At 42.6% G+C, this 6,000-nt stretch overlaps 1 protein-coding gene across 2 annotated transcripts in view; it reads right to left on the minus strand.

Moving 5' to 3' along the window:
• The window catches only part of elk3 (ETS transcription factor ELK3), a 99,403-nt gene that overhangs the window by 92,303 nt on the left and 1,100 nt on the right, over window positions 1-6,000 (minus strand). The gene's annotated exons all lie outside the window — the stretch shown is intronic.

Below are 6,000 nucleotides of genomic sequence, written 5' to 3' on the forward strand. Positions count from 1 at the left end.
ACTTATTATATCAATTTATTTTAATGGTGTCCCAGCATATATTTCTCTCTCAAAAACATGGTCTTGTCATTATCCCATTGCAACTTATGGAGTCTTGCCATGCAGAAAGGAAGAGTTTGCTTTTGCAGGGTCCCCATGGGCATGTTGAATTGGGAGCCCAGATTCTCTGGGAGCTCATGGCTGCACGGACACAACAGGAAAGGTCTTGTGGAGAGACCAGCTGTTTGGTAACATTGTGCGTGAGGCAAACAGCTGAGCCTGCCCAAGGTGAGCAGCACTGCAGGGACTGGAAGCTGAACAAATGGGATGAGATCCACTCAGGAGCAAAGACTGCAAGATCCAACAACCCTTCTGAATTGCTGTACATCAATTCATGTTTCCCACATAACAGTGACTACACCTCAAACATACTTCATTTGCTTGGTGACGCTTTGGAATATCATGAGGACAAGAATGGTACATTATAAATGCAAAATCTCTCTTTCTTTCCAACTTAAATATTCCAGTAACTTAATACTGCTCAGTTTCGGTATGCAATTAACACTTGTTGCTCATCATGAAAACACATCTCCTGTGCCCCACACTCCTGTCAAACCGCAGAATCCTATTAGTATTTAATAAATACTCTCCAATTCATTGGTAAAGATCAGAGAACAGCCTATGGAAATGACAATGAGCTACTGAGAAAGGTACCAAATCGCTCATGTTGTGATGATAAGATTAAGAAGGTAGCAAAACTTAGACTGAGATCAAGCTAGCCAGAATTATAAAAACATACAGAGTTTCTATAGATTTTTAAAGGAAGAAGAGTTAACAAAGTAAGCATCGGTCCCACACGTGAATGGCTGAATTGATAAATCTTCACTATAAAGGATTAAACCAAATAGCTTTAAATCAGGAAATGGAAGGGAGAAAGGAAGTCAGGAAAATTACCAGGGAAGCAGCACTAAGTAATTATTGGAGCTAGTGGATGACAATTCCCGGATCCTGGTGGACTTCAACTCAGGGTCTTACAAGACATGGTAACTGACATAGTTCTTATGCTGGTTTTAATTTTGCGAATATCCCTCAATTCAGGGAAGGTTTCTTTGGATTGGAACATAGCAAATGTGTTCAAAAAGTGAGAAAGGGCAGAAAAAGCAGAAAACTACAGGCCAGTTAGTTTCTGTCATAGGGAAGATGCCAGAAGTTGTTATTAAAAGTATTCAAAAAAGGCACTTCAAGGAATCTAGGCAGAGTCAACATGATTTGGTGAAAGAAAATATCATGTTTAAACAATGTATTGAACTTCTTCGAGGAAGCAAAATATGCTTTGGATGAATGGAAACTGTGGATGTATTGTACTTGGATTTCCAGAAAACATTTGATAAAATGCTATGTCAAAGATTATTGCGGAAAATAAAAGCTCATGGTGCTGGGAGTAACATATTGGCATGGTAGAAGATTAGCTGGCTAACAGAAAGCAGAGAATAGGAATAAATGGGTCTTTTTTTGATTTGACAAGGTATAATGATAGGCACAAGTTGGGGTAGCAATTTACAATTTATATAAAACCCTGGACGAGGGGAGTGAAGGTACAGCCACTAAAATTTGCTGATGACACAAAGTTAGACAGAAACGTAAGCTGTGAAGAGAATATAATGAGGCTACAAATTGACAAATTTGTAGCGGACAAAATTTTGGAAAATGAAGAACAATGTTGGCAAATGTGAAAGTCTCCACTTTGGCAGGATGGAGGAAAAATTGCAGTATCTAAGCACTGAGGGATTGCAGAGCTGTGAGATGCAGAGGAAGTTCGGTGTCCTACTGCATAAACCACAAAAGGTCCAGCATGTAACTTAAAAAGCTAAAAGAATGTTGTTGTTTATTCAAAAGGGGTTTGAATACAAAAGTAGGGAGGTTATGCATCAGTTATACAAGACAGTAATAGACCACAACTGGGTTCCTTACTTAATGATGGACATAAATGGTCTCATAGGAGTTGAGGATTATCAAATCAGCCACGATTTCATTGAATGGTGGATGAGATTCAATGGGCAGAATAGCCTATTTCTACTCCCACATGTTATCGTAAACGCATTGGAAACAGTTTAGAGGTCCACAATGGATGGACACTGGGTTTAGTAGAGTAACAGATGACTTGTTGGTAGGTAGGGAAAAGGAAATTTTCTTCTGTGGGAGAATCTAGAGCTAGGACTACAGTTTCAAAGTAAGATGCTGCTCACTGAAACAGAAATAAGTTTTGCCTTAGAATCACAGAATTCTCATAGAACAGGCCATTCAGCCCAACAAGTCCATATCAAACCTCCGAAGGGTATCCCACCCAGTCCCATTCCCCTACCCTATTACTCTACATTTCCCATACCTAATGCACCTAACTTACACATCCCTGAACACTATGGACAATTTAGCATGGCCAATTCACCTAACCTGCACATCTCTGGACTGTGGGAGGAAACCGGAGCACCCGGACAAAATCCACACAGACACGGGGAGAACATGTAAACTCCACACAGACCGTTGCCCAAGGCTGGAATCGAACCGGGTCCTTGTCACTGTGAGGCAGCAGTGCTAACCACTCAGCAACCGTGCCACCCTAGGTTATGTTTTCTCATAAAATTCATGAGACCTTAAAAATGTTCAAAGTCTTCATTACCTTTTGAGGTGATTTACAAGACTGAGGTGAATAGATTCTTAATAAGCAAGAGGTTGAAGGGTTGTGAAGCGTAGACAGAAAAGCCAAGATGAAGTCACAATCAGATCAATAATATTATTGAATGGTAGAACAGGCTTGAGGAGCTGAGTGGCAGACTTCTATTCCTAACCCATAAGTTTCTACATGTTAGATGTAGCTGACATTGGATCGACATTGGGACACTTGCTTTTTCTGGTGTACATTGATGATCTTGACCTGAGTGTGCAGGGGACAAGAGTTCAAAGCTGACACAAAACTTGGAAGAATTGTAAACTGTGAATTTACAATTGTAAATTGTAAAGTGTGGAAGTCTAACAGGATATTGACAAGTTGGTGGAGTTGGGGGGATAGGTGACAGATGAAGTTCAAAACAAAGAAATGTGAGATGATGCACTTTGGTCAGCAGAAAATGTAAAGTCAGTACAAATGGGGGTACAGTTCTAAAGGAGGCATAGGAACCTGCATGTTGGCACTGCTGCCTCATAGCTCCATGGACCCATGATCAATAGTGGGCGGCACGGTGGCACAGTGGTTAGCACTGTTGCCTCACAGCGCCAGAGACCCGGGTTCAATTCCCACCTCAGGCGACTGACTGTGTGGAGTTTGCACATATCTCCCCGTGTCTGCGTGGGTTTCCTCCGGGTGCTCCAGTTTCCTCCCACAGTACAAAGATGTGCAGGTCAGGTGAATTGGCAATGCTAAATTGCCCGTAGTGTTAGGTATAGGGGTAAATGTAGGGGTATGGATGGGTTGCGCTTCGGCAGATCGGTGTGGACTTGTTGGGCCGAAGGGCCTGTTTCCGCACTGTAATGTAATCTAATTCCAGCCTTAGGTGACTGTCTGGGTGGAGTTTCCACATTCTCCCCGTGTCTGCATGGGTTTCCTACGGGTGCTCCAGTTTCCTCCCACAGTCCAAAGATGTGCAGGTTAGGTGGATTGGCCATGCTAAATTGTCCATAGTGTTCAGGGATGTCCAGGTGAGGTGGATTAGCAGCGTTTTGGAGATAGGGTGGGGTGTGATTGGGTGGGATACTCTTCAGAGGGTTGGTGCAGACTGATGGGCAGTGCAGTGATTTTATGCATCTATACGTGCAAAGATCACTGAAGGTGACAGACAGGTGGAGAGCACAGTTAATGAAGTATACAATGTCCTCAGCTTTATTAATCGGGGCATAAAGTACAGTGGCAAGGAGATGATGGTAAACTTGTTATGACACGTCTGAAGCAAGTGGGACTTGAACCCAGACTGACTCAAGAGGTAGGAACTCTACCATTGTGCCACATGAACCCCTTCAGAATTAAAGGTTGGCGTAAGACTGGTCTTGCATAATGTGTCAGAATATGTATGAACAGGTTGATTAAGTGCTGTTTATTCTGTCATGAGGTGTGGGCATCGCTGGCTAGGCCAGTCTTTATTGCCCATCCCAAATTGCCCCTGAACGAAGAGGCTCACACGCACATTTCAATGGACAATTAAGAGTGAACTACATTGTTGTGGATCTAGAATTAAATGTAATCAAGATTGCCACAGGATCAGTGCTAGGGCCTGATTAATGAATTAATTTATATGAATGACTTGGACAAAGGGGACCAAAGGTATGATTGCTAAGTTTATAAACATACAAAAAAGGAACAAGGAATTAGAGTAGGCCACTCGGCCCTTCAAGTCTGCCCTGCCAACCAATAAGATCACGGTTGATCTGATTTTAACCTCAACTCTACGTTCCTACACATCACCGATAATCTTTCATCCCCTTGGTCATCAAGAATCTATCTAATCTCGTCTTCAAAATATTTTCAAGATTCTGCACAATTGCCTTTTGAGGAAGGGAGTCCCAAAGACTAACAATCCTCTGAGAAAAAAAAATTCCTCATCTCTCTCTTAAATGGGCTTTGATAGTGATGATATAAAGATATGTGAAAATGTAAGCTGTGAAGAGAACATAAGGCCAGTATAAATTGACATAAGTAGTTTAAGTGAGTGGACAAAATTCTGGCAAATGAAGTATAATGTGAGAAAATATAAGAGTCTCCATTTTGGCAGAAAGTACTATATTATTTAACTAGTGAGAGATTGTAGACGTCTAAAATGTAGAGGGACCTGGAGGGTCAGAGAAAGTTTACTCAACTAATACTTGAAATGGGAAGGTCGCCTTATGTAAAAGGGCTGGACAGACTGGACTTGGATCTGCTGGCATTTAGGAAAGTGAAGTGACTTTATTGGACCTTAGAAGATTCTGAGGGGTCTTGGCAGAGTTGATGTGAAGAAGATGATTCATCTTATGGGAGAATTTGGAACTAGAGGTCACTGTTCAAAAATAAATGGTCACCATTTAGGATGAAAATTCTGTGATTTTTTTTCCACCACTGGGAGCCGTGAGCCTTTGGGAATCTCTTCATGGAAAGACGTAGAAGCAGAGACTTTCAAGATTTTTAAGGCAAAGGTGGACAGATTCTTCCTAAGCAAGGGGTAAGAGGTAATCAAGGATAGACAGGACATAATTTGTGTATTTGATAGAATTGCAGGAATAGGCTGGACAGGCTGAATGGCTTCCTCCAAGTTTCAGGCCATACAAACCCAGTCTGGATCTGGTAGCTCTCAACCTTTCATAAATAATAAACTGAGACCTGGGGGGAAGCCCAGCATCATTTATTTTCGTATACACACATTCTCCAACGACCATACAGAACAGTACAGTCTTGCAGAGCGGAAAGACTTTATTGAGATTTAGGTGCTATGTGTGCAGACATTGCTAAATCATGACTAAATCACTCTTTCTGCTGCAGCAAATGGAAAATTCAGGGAATGCCAATCATATCCTGCGCAGAGCATTTCATTACATACAGACTCTAAACTTCATCAAACTCACCCACAAACCTCGTCTTCTCCCCCACCCCCATCCTATCCCAACTACTGCCCCTGGGCAGCAGACACAAGCTGGCAAGCAAAGAGTTAACCTCACTGCCCCTTGCAACTTGGAGACCAAGAGAGTCTTTGTTTCCATCAGTGACTCACTCCCAGTATGTTACTTGCTGCCAGTTTTAAACCGGAAGCTCAAAGCAATTAAGCCATTGCTGTTTCTAGACAGGCAAGGAGTACTGCAGAAAGCAGTCTCCCCTCACACTGTATCCACCCCTCATCCCACAGACATCCCAGCCTGCAATTCCCCTCACCCTGAATCACCTTCAACCCTGCACCACATCAACTCCACACACCCAGTAAACCCTGAAGCCACCCCTCATCCCACATTGATCCCAGCTCACACATCCACCAGCTCCGCACCACCTCCACCTCACATCACCCC

The sequence above is a fragment of the Chiloscyllium plagiosum genome, chromosome 23 (assembly GCF_004010195.1).
Source record: "Chiloscyllium plagiosum isolate BGI_BamShark_2017 chromosome 23, ASM401019v2, whole genome shotgun sequence".
In the NCBI taxonomy this organism is placed as follows: domain Eukaryota; kingdom Metazoa; phylum Chordata; class Chondrichthyes; order Orectolobiformes; family Hemiscylliidae; genus Chiloscyllium; species Chiloscyllium plagiosum.